This window comes from Chelonia mydas, chromosome 14 (assembly GCF_015237465.2).
Source record: "Chelonia mydas isolate rCheMyd1 chromosome 14, rCheMyd1.pri.v2, whole genome shotgun sequence".
NCBI lineage: Eukaryota > Metazoa > Chordata > Testudines > Cheloniidae > Chelonia > Chelonia mydas.
In genome coordinates, this window is record NC_051254.2 from 31,941,168 (window position 1) to 31,954,331 (window position 13,164).

The 13,164-nt window shown below is 48.0% G+C and overlaps 1 protein-coding gene and 1 long non-coding RNA gene across 3 annotated transcripts in view; one reads left to right on the forward strand and one right to left on the reverse strand.

The window, feature by feature from the left end:
- The window catches only part of LOC102945825 (zinc finger protein 436), a 1,196,575-nt gene that overhangs the window by 294,242 nt on the left and 889,169 nt on the right, over positions 1 to 13,164 (forward strand). The window lies entirely within an intron of this gene.
- LOC122463003 lies at positions 704 to 10,145 on the reverse strand. The gene is made up of 3 exons (XR_006285926.1): positions 9,626 to 10,145; positions 5,015 to 5,110; positions 704 to 806 (listed from the first exon to the last, which is right to left on the reverse strand). It is a non-coding gene; the product is annotated as an uncharacterized LOC122463003 (long non-coding RNA).

The window sequence follows — 13,164 nt, forward strand, 5'->3', positions numbered from 1 at the left end:
CACCCACCTTATAGTTGCTCCATCTAGGTGGTATTTCACTAGTTTGTTAATGAGAAGGTCACGCAAGACTATAACAAAAGTCTTACTAAAGTCTAGATATACCACATCTACCGCTTCCCCCATCCACAAGGCTTGTTACCCTGTCAAAGAAAGCTATCAGGTTGGTTTGACACTATTTGTTCTTGACATGCTGACTGTTACTTATCACCTTATTATCTTCTAGATGTTTGCAAATTGATTCCTTAATTATTTGCTCCATTATCTTTCCAGGTACAGAAGTTAAGCTGACTGGTTTGTATGTCCCTGTGTTGTCTTTATTTCCCTTTTTATACATTGGCACTATATTTGCCCTTTTGCAGTCTTCTGGAATGTCTCCCATCTTCCATGACTTCTCAAAGATAATAGCTAATGGCTCAGATATCTACTCAGTAAGCTCCTTGAGTATTCTAGGATGCATTTCATCAGGCCCTCGTAACTTGAAGATATCTAACTTGTCTAATTAATTTTTAACTTGTTCTTTCCCTATTTTAGCTTCTGATCCTAGCTCATTTTCACTGGCATTCACTATGTTAGACGTCCAATTGCCACCAACCTTCTTGGTGAAAACCGAAACAAAGAAGTCATTAAGCACCTCTGCCATTTCCACATTTTCTGTTATTGTTTTTCCCTCTTCATTGAGTAATGAATGAAGTCTCCCTCTCTTCCTCGGCCAGTCTCTGGAGAGAGAGTTTCTTTTCCTCATTCAGAAGCAGTTGTAGTTTCCCAAATTCAGACAAGATTCGCTGTTTCTGGCACTTTACTCTTTCCTTTAGTGAATAAAAATGAACAAACAAACCCATAAATATCAGCAGAATTATCAAGTGTATGAGGCCATTTTGGGCGAAGTACATTAGATTTGAATGAACGTTCAGAGATTCATATTTTAAGGCCAGAAGGGACCATTGTGGTCATCTAGTCTGACCCCCTGCCTGGCACAGGACAGAACATTACACCAAGGGGTTCCTGCATCAAGCCCATAACTTCTGAGTAAAGAATTAAATAGTCAGTAAAGCAGGGGGACCGGATTCTGCGTCTCCCACTTCCTAGGTGGATACCCCAACCGCTGGGCTATAGACCCATTCTCTTTTACACTCTGGCCCAATGATTGTATAAGTATTTACACACAGTGGAACAATTTCAACAGAAGAGACTTGCCTTCCCCCGACTCTTCCCACAACTCTCCTGAGAAGTGTGAGATTCCCCTGTTCCAATCCTTTCTGCCCCTCAGGCCAAGGGGAAAATCTCCCACTTCCTATGTGGATACCCCAACTGCTGGGCTATAGACCCATTCTCTTTTACACTCTGGCCCAATGACTGTATAAGTATTTACACACAGTGGAACAATTTCAACAGAAGAGACTTGCCTTCCCCCGACTCTTCCCACAACTCTCCTGAGAAGTGTGAGATTCCCCTGTTCCAATCTTTTCTGCCCCTCAGGCCAAGGGGAAAATCTCCCACATCCCACGTGAATGCACTAACCACTGGGCTAAAAGTTATAAGAGAGGCACCATCCTACCCCCATTCATTGTACAGGGAGCTGAGGCCCCTAAACCAGTGATTTTCCAGGTGTCTTAAGCTTTGGTGTTGTAACACCTAAGTCCCTTTGTGGATTTGGGCCAGAGTCACCTTCAAGTAACAATTACATCCTTAACTCTGCCCCCACTTGAGACAACCAACCCAAAACTCATATTTGGGAAAAAGCAACCCCCACTACTCATCCTTTCATTACACTAGATATTCATCAGGAAATGGAAAATGTCCATAAAAGGAAAGATGGGAAAGAATTAGCATCTAAAAAACAGATCATCATATGGTGTTGGGGATGCAGTCTCCAGAATCCCTTGATCAAATGCCCCTAAATTTGCCCCATGTATTCTGCTCTGGTCCCTCAACAAACAGCAATTTTCAAACCAATCTGAACATGCCTGTGGATTTTAGAGCACTTTGAATGGCAGCTTTAAACTGAAATGGTGTTTCAGCCTTAAGTATGGTGCAGTAACACTGCCCCTAAACGTGTATAACTCCACTAGACTTACTAGGGCCGATTCCCCTCTCATTGACCCAGTGTAAATCAGGAGTAACCCTAACAATTTCCTGGCGCAAGTGCTAGAGGAGCCAACTAGGGGGGGCGCTTTTCTTGACCTGCTGCTCACAAACCGGGTAGAATTAGTGGGGGAAGCAAAAGTGGATGGGAATCTGGGAGGCAGTGACCATGAGTTGGTTGAGTTCAGGATCCTGACGCAGGGAAGAAAGGTGAGCAGCAGGACACGGACCCTGGACTTCAGGAAAGCAGACTTCGACTCCCTCAGGGAACGGATGGGTAGGATCCCCTGGGGGACTAACATAAAGGGGAAAGGAGTCCAGGAGAGCTGGCTGTATTTCAAGGAATCCCTGTTGAGGTTACAGGGACAAACCATCCCGATGAGTCGAAAGAATAGTAAATATGGCAGGCGACCAGCTTGGCTTAACGATGAAATCCTAGCGGATCTTAAACATAAAAAAGAAGCTTACAAGAAGTGGAAGGTTGGACATATGACCAGGGAAGAGTATAAAAATATTGCTCGAGCATGTAGGAATGATATCAGGAGGGCCAAATCGCACCTGGAGCTGCAGCTAGCAAGAGATGTCAAGAGTAACAAGAAGGGTTTCTTCAGGTATGTTGGCAACAAGAAGAAAGCCAAGGAAAGTGTGGGCCCCTTAATGAATGAGGGAGGCAACCTAGTGACAGAGGATGTGGAAAAAGCTAATGTACTCAATGCTTTTTTTGCCTCTGTCTTCACTAACAAGGTCAGCTCCCAGACTGCTGCACTGGGCATCACAAAATGGGGAAGAGATGGCCAGCCCTCTGTGGAGATAGAGGTGGTTAGGGACTATTTAGAAAAGCTGGACATGCACAAGTCCATGGGTCCGGACGAGTTGCATCCGAGAGTGCTGAAGGAATTGGCGGCTGTGATTGCAGAGCCATTGGCCATTATCTTTGAAAACTCGTGGCGAACGGGGGAAGTCCCAGATGACTGGAAAAAGGCTAATGTAGTGCCAATCTTTAAAAAAGGGAAGAAGGAGGATCCTGGGAACTACAGGCCAGTCAGCCTCACCTCAGTCCCTGGAAAAATCATGGAGCAGGTCCTCAAAGAATCAATCCTGAAGCACTTGCATGAAAGGAAAGTAATCAGGAACAGCCAGCATGGATTCACCAAGGGAAGGTCATGCCTGACTAATCTAATTGCCTTTTATGATGAGATTACTGGTTCTGTGGATGAAGGGAAAGCAGTGGATGTATTGTTTCTTGACTTTAGCAAAGCTTTTGACACGGTCTCCCACAGTATTCTTGTCAGCAAGTTAAGGAAGTATGGGCTGGATGAATGCACTATAAGGTGGGTAGAAAGTTGGCTAGATTGTCGGGCTCAACGGGTAGTGATCAATGGCTCCATGTCTAGTTGGCAGCCGGTGTCAAGTGGAGTGCCCCAGGGGTCGGTCCTGGGGCCGGTTTTGTTCAATATCTTCATAAATGATCTGGAGGATGGTGTGGATTGCACTCTCAGCAAATTTGCAGATGACACTAAACTGGGAGGAGTGGTAGATACGCTGGAGGGGAGGGATAGGATACAGAAGGACCTAGACAAATTGGAGGATTGGGCCAAAAGAAATCTGATGAGGTTCAATAAGGATAAGTGCAGGGTCCTGCACTTAGGACGGAAGAATCCAATGCACCGCTACAGACTAGGGACCGAATGGCTAGGCAGCAGTTCTGCGGAAAAGGACCTAGGGGTGACAGTGGACGACAAGCTGGATATGAGTCAGCAGTGTGCCCTTGTTGCCAAAAAGGCCAATGGCATTTTGGGATGTATAAGTAGGGGCATAGCGAGCAGATCGAGGGACGTGATCGTTCCCCTCTATTCGACATTGGTGAGGCCTCATCTGGAGTACTGTGTCCAGTTTTGGGCCCCACACTACAAGAAGGATGTGGATAAATTGGAGAGAGTCCAGCGAAGGGCAACAAAAATGATTAGGGGTCTAGAACACATGACTTATGAGGAGAGGCTGAGGGAGCTGGGATTGTTTAGTCTGCAGAAGAGAAGAATGAGGGGGGATTTGATAGCTACTTTCAACTACCTGAGAGGTGGTTCCAGAGAGGATGGTTCTAGACTATTCTCAGTGGTAGAAGAGGACAGGACAAGGAGTAATGGTCTCAAGTTGCAGTGGAGGAGGTTTAGATTGGATATTAGGAAAAACTTTTTCACTAAGAGGGTGGTGAAACACTGGAATGCGTTACCTAGGGAGGTGGTAGAATCTCCTTCCTTAGAGGTTTTTAAGGTCAGGCTTGACAAAGCCCTGGCTGGGATGATTTAACTGGGACTTGGTCCTGCTTTGAGCAGGGGGTTGGACTAGATGACCTTCTGAGGTCCCTTCCAACCCTGATATTCTATGATTCTATGATATTCTATGATTCTATCCATGCTAATGGGGCTATAGTAGTGTAAAGCTGGTGTGAGCGAGAGCAGGGCTACCCCAGTGAGCAGGGTCAGTGTAAAATTGACCAAATCAGAACAGTGGCATTTTACACAGATTTGGCCCCGCTGTAAATGCTGACACAAGGGGTGAGACAGGGAAGAGTCTGGCCCTGTGCCTTCCTAGGCGTTGCTAGAACAACTGGCCTTGATCCAGAAGGGGCTTCTGCAATAGAAATACAGATAAATAAAATATGGATTTATCTGGGCCTCATTTGCATTTTGAGTCAGGGTAAATCAATGCATTATTGTTAAGTGCCATGTAGATCTGCTAATTTTGCACTTCCATTACCCTCCATATTCCTCAGGCCAAACATTTTCTGGAATTAAAGTCTGATTATAATAATAAACAGGGTTTATTTGTTTTAATGCTATGCTCGTGTTATCTATTTTTATCGAGAGTCTCTTGTAAATTCTTTAAAACACCTAAATGAAATGAGAGATTAAACCAAACCGCAGACACTTACTTTCCACTCTTTTGGTTTATTTTGCTCTCTGGATTCCAGCTTTGAAATCTCCTCTCTCGCTTTCTTCAGAAGCTCAATGTCATTGTGGAGTTTCACCTGTGGGGAAAACGATGCCTGGAGAATTCTGCTGCAATGAGACAGAGCCCTGGGGATTCCTCACCCATGGGTGGAAGGGGGGGGTTTGTGGCCAAGCGCAAGCCAGCAGTGAAGGGACCTGGGTTCTGTCCCCAGCCCTGCCACAGACGGAGCTGATTTGAGTGACCCCGGGCTCTCTGCAGAGCTGTTGTATTGGGTCCCCAAACAGCCAGATCCAAGATTCAGGGTGGTGATTTTCTGCTCACCTGCCATGCCTTGCGGGGCAATGAAGGGTTTGTGGAAGGGGCTCAGGGAGTAGTGGTGTCATATAAGGAAGAACCTGTTCAGTGCCCAGTGGGACACCACCCCCACCCCCAGCTTGTCCTGATTGGCAGGGGGTGGGGGAGTGCCACTCATACACTGATCCCAGGGAGGGTTTGAGCCAATGAGCCGGGGGACCAGACTGGGAAATTCAGAAGGAAATCAAAGAAAGAAGGAAAGGGAAAGGCCTTGGGTGAGGGGCCAGAGGAAGCTGCTTGGAGGAGAGGCAGCTGCTTGCAAAAGGGGACTCCTGTAAGCGCTCAGCCTGGAGCTGAGACCACAAAACTGACACTCCATCCTGTGCACATGTACACCGACAGACACTGGTTGTCAGTGGGCGGGATCGAACCTGGGACCTTTGGAGTTGAGTGCATGAGCCTCTACCGCCTGAGCTGAAAGCCACCTGGCTCTTAACCAAGGCTGTAGAGCAGACTCATTTTATCTCTCTCTCTAAGTGGTCTTGCTGCCACTAGATGGGCCACAACACCACACCCAGAATGTGTGTGTGTGTTACACACACACACACACCCCAGGCCAGCACCAGACCAGAGCCCACAGACAGGCTGGACTGGCCCAAGGGGCTAGAGGATTGGACTGGCGTGGGAGCCTGCGTGTCTAGCCAGGCATGGGGGTGGGGAGGGAAGAGCTGTGTGCTGTGCCAGGGTGAGGGAATCTGTGTAACCCCTGCTAGAGAGCCTGACCTGGATCTGCTCCTGCTCTGTCTGGGTTAGAGAAAAGTGTTGTGCTCTTGGCACATGTGGTGCTTGTTCCAGGGGTTAACTCCACCCCCTAGGATGGAGGGATTGTGTTTGTGTCAAGGTGTGTGGCTGGGACCCCTTCCCCAGCGCTGGGAACCCCACTGACAGACCTTGGGCTCCAGCCCACAGCACTGGAGCATGAGAATCACACTGGCTTTTAAACTGCTTCAGCCAGTCCGGCAGCTGTCTGCACCAACCCTGGACAAACAAACTCCTCATGTGGATCTTGGGCAGCTCACACAGGGCCTGCTCCCCTTAAACCCCATGGATAAACTCCCAGTGGTGTCAGTGAGGACAGAACTGGGCCCGTCACCTCTCTGTGCCTTGGGTCCCCGTGTGCAAAGCAAGGTGAACAGGGCAGGGCTCTGTGGCTGGACCCACTGTCTGTGTGGGGTCTGCGAGCCCGGGATGGGAAGCCGCATGCTGCGTGCAAGTACAAAGCATTACTGTTGCTTTAATTTCTTGTAAGAGCAAGAGACCATGGGGGAGTGAAAACAATAGTCAGAACGTTCATAGATGCCCTGCAAGGGCTGGAGGGCTGCCATGCAGAGTTTCAAGTCAGAGACGTTCTAATATGTTCAGTGGGTGAAATCCTGGCCTGATTGACATCAGTGGGGCCAGGATCCACAAAGGGACTTTGACATTGCGACACTCGGCATTGCAATGCCTAACTTTTAAGATCCTCAAATACCTTGGGAACAACACGGTGATCCACAAAGCCTGAGTTAGGGGCTACGCTCCCTGTACAATGCATGGGGAGAGACAGCACCTTAGACTGAGATCCACAAACCCCAGCATGCCGGGGTGGGAGCTGCCTAAGCTAGCAAATGAGAAGTGCTGATGAGAGATGCCCTAAATCCCCCCATTCAGGGAGATAGACACCTTACTCCAGGCTGCAGGGAGGCATCTATCTCTGCCAGTGACCCCCAGCCAGGAAGCCATCTCCTGGAGTCAGGTGGTTGGACGCCCAGGCTGTTTCTTGGGGGAATGAGCTATGAGCCTGCCTCACTCCACACAAAAGAGCTGGAGGAGGAGAAGCCACCTGCTTTATAACTGTTAGTCTAGTGGTTGGCACACTCAGCTGGGATGTAAGAGACTCAGGTTCAATTCCCCCCTCTCTGCCTGATGATGAGAAAGGAGACACATCTGGTCATGGAAATTGTATGGTGGGCCATGAATGCTCACAACACTGGGGATTGGGGTGTGGGAGGGAGTGAGGGCTCCGGCTGGGGGTGTGGGCTCTGGGGTGGGGCCAGAAATGAGGATGCAGAGGGGGCTCCGGGCTGGGGCAGGGGGTTGGTGTGTGTGTGTGATGATGGGTCCATCTGAGGGTGCAGGCTCTGCGGTGGGACTGGGAATGAAGGGTTTGGAGTGCAGGAGGGTGCTCCAGTCTGAGACCGAAGGGTTCGGAGGGCGGGAGGGGGATCAGGGCTGGGGCAGGGGGTTGGGGCATGGGAGAAGGTCAGGGGTGAAGGCTTCAGGTGATGTTTATCTCAAGCAGTTCCTGGAAGTAGTGAAATGTGCCCTCTTTGGCTCCTACATGGAGGCATCGCCAGGCTGCTCTGCGCACTGCCCCATCCGCAAGTGCCGCCCCTGCAGCTCCTGGAAGCAGCGGCATGTCCCCTCTCTGGCTCCTACGCAGACGTGTGGTGCTGGCCAGGTGGCTCTACGCGCTTCCCCACGTGTAGGTGCCGCCCCTGTATCTCCCATTGGCTGTGGTTCCTGGCCAATGGGAGCTGCAGGGAAGTGTTGGGGGCGGGGGCAGCGTGCGCAGCTCCCTGGCTGCCCCTACATGTAGGAGCTGGAGGGGGGATATGCTGCGGTTTCCAAGAGCCGTGCAGAGCCACAGCATGCACGGAGCAGGGAAAGCCCTCGACTCCGCTCCCTGTCTGGAGCGCCAGAGCGGGGCAAGCCCCAGGCCCCACTCCCCGGCAGGAGCTCCAGGGCTGGATTAAAACGTCTGATGTGCTGGATGTGGCCCATGAGCTGTAGTTTGCCCACCCCTGCTCTAACCACTGGGAATGTTTAAAGTGGGGCTCCCTCCATCTCTCCTGTTGAAGCTGTTCCACTTTGGGTAAATAAAGAGGTTCTTGATTGCGGTGACACCTAAAACTGGGTCTTAGGTTCCAGTGTACCTTTGTGGATCCAGGATCCAGGTCTGGGAGTTTTCCATTGACTTCAACAGGGCCAGGATTTCACCCAGTGTATTTAGAAGACTCCTAGCTGTCATGGCTAAACTCCATGTAATTTTAAAATTAAATATAAGCTGAGTCAGAATGGGCTCTACCCTGACATCTGGTGGTGAGCTGTGGAAAAGGCCTTCAGGGGCTGATCTCGTTTGCATGGGCACACCCACCCTGCCTAGCATAATGGGACTGCTTGCCCAAATGGTCACTTTGGCTGCTGTGGGATCCCCAGTCTCTCTGTTATTGGGGCAGGAGTAATAAAGTGTTGTTATCCTGGTTATGTGACTCAAGGACAGTAGAACTGTATTTGGCATTTTATGACAGAGGGACTCGCCCTCACCTAAGTAGCGCTTGCTAGGCAAGCGACATGGGTTCCAATTCCCTGTGAATTGAGAGAGAGGTGGGAGAGTTGGTCCCGGTCCCGGTCCCGGTCCCGGTCCCGGTCCCGGTCCCGGTCCCGGTCCCGGTCCCGGTCCCGGTCCCGGTCCCGGTCCCGGTCCCGGTCCCGGTCCCGGTCCCGGTCCCATACAACTTCTTTAAAGTGTAATGACAGGGCTAATTTCGACTCTATTAGGAGTCTTGTTACATGCTGCAGAGCTGAAATCAGTGATACTTAGATCTGAACATTAGATCTACTCTAGGCTAGTGGTGTGCTGGTACTGAAGCTCCCCTACTAGCAGTTGAAATCACTAAAGAGTTGCAGTTATTAAAAGCTAAAATCACTGAAAGTTGTGTTAAGGGGGGGGGCTGAAGACATATTGGTGAGTGGCTAGCAGAGGGAAGTGGCTCACAGTAAAGATTGCAGCAGAACCCTATTGCAGGGCTGCACTGACCAGGGACAGAAACTGTAGGAAGGGGTGACTTTTGGGTTGCTGGACTCAAGAACCAAAGGGAAAGGACCCAGGCCAATCTGCTTGGGGGTGGGTCTTCTGGTTCATGGTTTGTGTTTATGAACCCTAGTTGTGGTGTTTTCCCAATTTAATGCTGAGTTGTTTACCTCATGTTATTAAAGATTTTTGCTATACCGAGACTCTGTGCTTGTGAAAGGGGAAGTATTGCCTCTTTGAGGTGCCCAGCGGTGTGTGTGTAATTTTCCCAGGTCAATGGGTGAAGGCTCCAGCCGGTTTTGCATGGTATTGTTGAAAGGGAACCCCTGTGTACTGAACCCAGCCCTTGCTGCTGTCAACTTGGCCTGGCAGAGGGGTTACATAAACTTACCCTGCAGTGACTTAATTTCTCCTGACTATTTAGAAATAAATAATGTTTCCTACCTTGTATTGCTGTGCAGCCTTCTCGATGGGCACCAGCGTGTGAGTTCTGTGCTCCTGGATTTTATCACAAACCAGACAAATCACCTCATCATCGTTTTCACAGAACAGCTTGTCTTTGTCCTAGTGCTGCCTGCAGACTATCTGCTTTTTTAGGTCTTCAGATTTTATCCCTAGTTGCTGAATATTTTCCACTATGCTGGCAAGCTGCCTGTTGGTCTGGAAATTCTCTTTCTTGATATTTTCCCTGCATTGTGGACAGAAAACTCCCTCTGTTTCCATTTTCCTTTGTTCATAGTGCTCTGTGATACAAACTCGGCAGAAGTTGTGTTCACAGTCTATGCTCACTGGATCCTTGAAGTAACCCAGACAGATGGGACAGACCACTTCTTCCAGTAGCTTCCTCAAAGAATGGGCAGAGGCCATGGCTGTGGGAATGTAAGTGTTTCAGTGATCAGTTTCATTTACTGACTTATACCCTAACTGCAAATTGGATGACATTTTAACAGTGAGGGTAGTAAACCATTGGGACAGCTTCTTAAGGGAAATGGCAGCATTTGTCATCAAGTCTTTAAACTGTCATTAGATGCATTTCTAAAATATTTGCTGTACACTGAACCTAATGTTAAGGAAAAGTTAACATATGTGACTCCATTTTGGTTGGAGGGGGGGCCCACCATTGTCTAGAAGCAAGCACATTGTGAACCAGGAGGAGTGTTCCTTAGATACTGCATTCCTGTGAAAACCCTTTTTCTTGTTTTTAGCTTGCCTTGACTTCCAGTATTTGTTTTTTGTTTGTTTTTAACTTTTTACTTTTTGGCCTTTAATGTGGAGCCTTCTATTTTTATAATAAAAGTTACTAATGCATTGCTTTAGGACCATGCTGTGTAATTAACATACTAGTTTAGCACGAGGAATGCACCTAGCAGGAATAAATGGTAAATAAGAAAAGGGTTTGTTTATTGGCTAAGGTTTCTGATGCACGAGGGCAACATGCTTTGCTGAAAGGTATGTAACCTTTGTATAATCTGCATTTGGGTCCCCTCCTGGCTAGCTCAAGCGTAATAAACTTAGTATTTTTTAGGAACTCTGCAGTTGTGGACTTTGTTCGTGTGCCTCAGCCTAGATTCGAACTGTGCGTGGCCTAACAGGTATAATTCGCAGAAGGTCTGTGCGTGACCTAGCAGGTATAATCCGCAGCAGTTCTGTGCATGACCTATCAGGTATAATTCGTAACACTAAGAACATAAGAACGGCCATACTAGATCAGACCACTGGTTCATCTAGCCCAGTATCATGACCTTTGACGCCAATGCAGGTGCCCCAGAGGGAATTAATAGAACAGATAATCATCAAGTGATCCATCCCCTGTCACTCATTCCCAGCTTGTGGCAAACCAAGACTAGGGACACCATCCCTGCCCATCCTGGCTAATAGCCATTGATGGACCTATCCTTCATCAATTTATCTAGTTCTTTTTTGAACCACGTTATAGTCTTGGCCTTCACAACATCCCCTGGCAAGGAGTTCCACAAGTTGACTGTGTATTGTGTGAAGAAACACTTCCTTTTGTTTGTTTTAAACCTGCTGTCTACTAATTTCATATGGTGACCCCTAGTTCTTGTGTTATGTGAAGGAGAAACTGACATTTCCTTATTTACTTTCTCCGCACCCATCACGATTTTATAGACTCTATCACATCCCCCTTAGTTGTCTCTTTTCCAAGCGGAAAAGTCCCAATCTTTTTAATGTCTCCTCACATGGAAGCAGTTCCATGCCCCCTAATAATTTTGTTGCCCCTCTCTGTACCTTTTCCAATTCCAGTATATCTTTTCTGAGGTGGGGGCCACCAGATCTGCACACAGTATACGAGATGTGACTTACCATGGATTTATATAGAGGCAATATCATATTTTATGTCTTGTTATCTATCCCTTTCCTAATGGTTCCCAACATTCTGTTCACTATTTTGACTGCCGCTGCCCATTGAGTGGATGTTTTCAGAGAACTATTCACAATGACTCCAAGATCTCTTTCTTGAGTGATAAAAGCTCATCTAGACCCCATCATTTTGTATGTATAGTTGGGATTATGTTTTCCAATGTACATTACTTTGTATTTATCAACACTGAATAAGTAAACACTGATAGATGTGAAGGCCAGAAAGGACCAGATCATCTAGTTTGACTTCCTCCATCACATGGACCAGAGAATTTCACCTAGTAATTCCTGCATCAAGCCCATAATTTGTGGTAGAGGCAGAGCAAATCTTTTGGAAAGTGACATCCGATCTTGATTTAAAGATCCCAAGTGATGGAGAATCCACCATGTCTCTGGGCCAGTTGTTCCAATGGTTAATTACCCACATTGTTAAAAAACTGCACCTTATGTGGGACTCTTTGTCTTCATTTTTATTGATTTGATTTGCTCTGCCTCTCTCCTTCCCTTTGTTTTTCTCTATTTTTTGCTCTAACTTGAGGGCCCAGTGAGCTAGAGATTGGTCAAAAAATCCAAACTCCTGAGTGACGTAGTTACAGCAACCTAACCCCCGCTGGAGACAGCGCTATGTCCAGGGGAGGGCTTCTCCCATCAACATAGATACCGCCTCTAGGGGAGTTGGAGTACCTATGCCAGTGGGAGAAGTTCTGGGTTATCTCACCTGCAAACACAAATTCAATTACCTTCTCCATGCTGATGATGACTCACAGATTTACCTCTGGGCTCCAGACCTCTCTCCTGCTGTCCAGACTAAAAGCTCATCCTGTTTCTGACATCTCCTTGTGAATATCTAGCCGCCAGCTTAAGCTCGACATGGCTAAAATAGAGCTCCTAATCTTCCCCCCAACCCTTTCCCCACTACCTACTTTCCTGATCACTGTGGACAACACCTCCATCCTACCTGTCACTAGGCCCTCATGTCCAGGCCTAGCAGATTCTTTCCACATAACATCTCTAAGATATGGCCTTTCCGATCTGCCCACACAGCTAAAAACCCCTCTCCAGGCTCTCATCATCTCAGATCTCAATTACTGCAACGTCCTCCCCTCTGACACTGACAAATGTAAACCTTTCCCCACTCATAGCCATTCTGCAAAGGTCATTTGCCTAGATCAGAGCACTGACCATATCACCCCTCTCTTTGCATCCCTCCATTGGCTCTGCTTTCTCCATTGACTCAAACAAAAGCTGCATGTCTTCACTTTCAAGGCTCTTCACAGCCTATCCTGATCTACGTGTTATCTCTCACTCAGTATCAAAAGGTCACCTCTTGCCTCCCATCAGCCCATGGTGCCAGCTTGTCTTGCCTACTTGTTACATTTTCAAACAAGGTCCTTGGTACTTTCTCCCGTGCTGTCCCTCATGCTTGGGAGAAGCTCCCACAAAACCTCTGCAAAGCTACCTCATTATTCACCTTCAAGTCTGTCCTCAAAACTCTCCTTTGCTGTGATGCTCCAGAAAACTTATACCTGTTAAGGTTAATACGAGGTTGAGGCAAATCGCTTGGCTGCTGGTTACGCGCATCCGGACACCAGGGCGGTTAG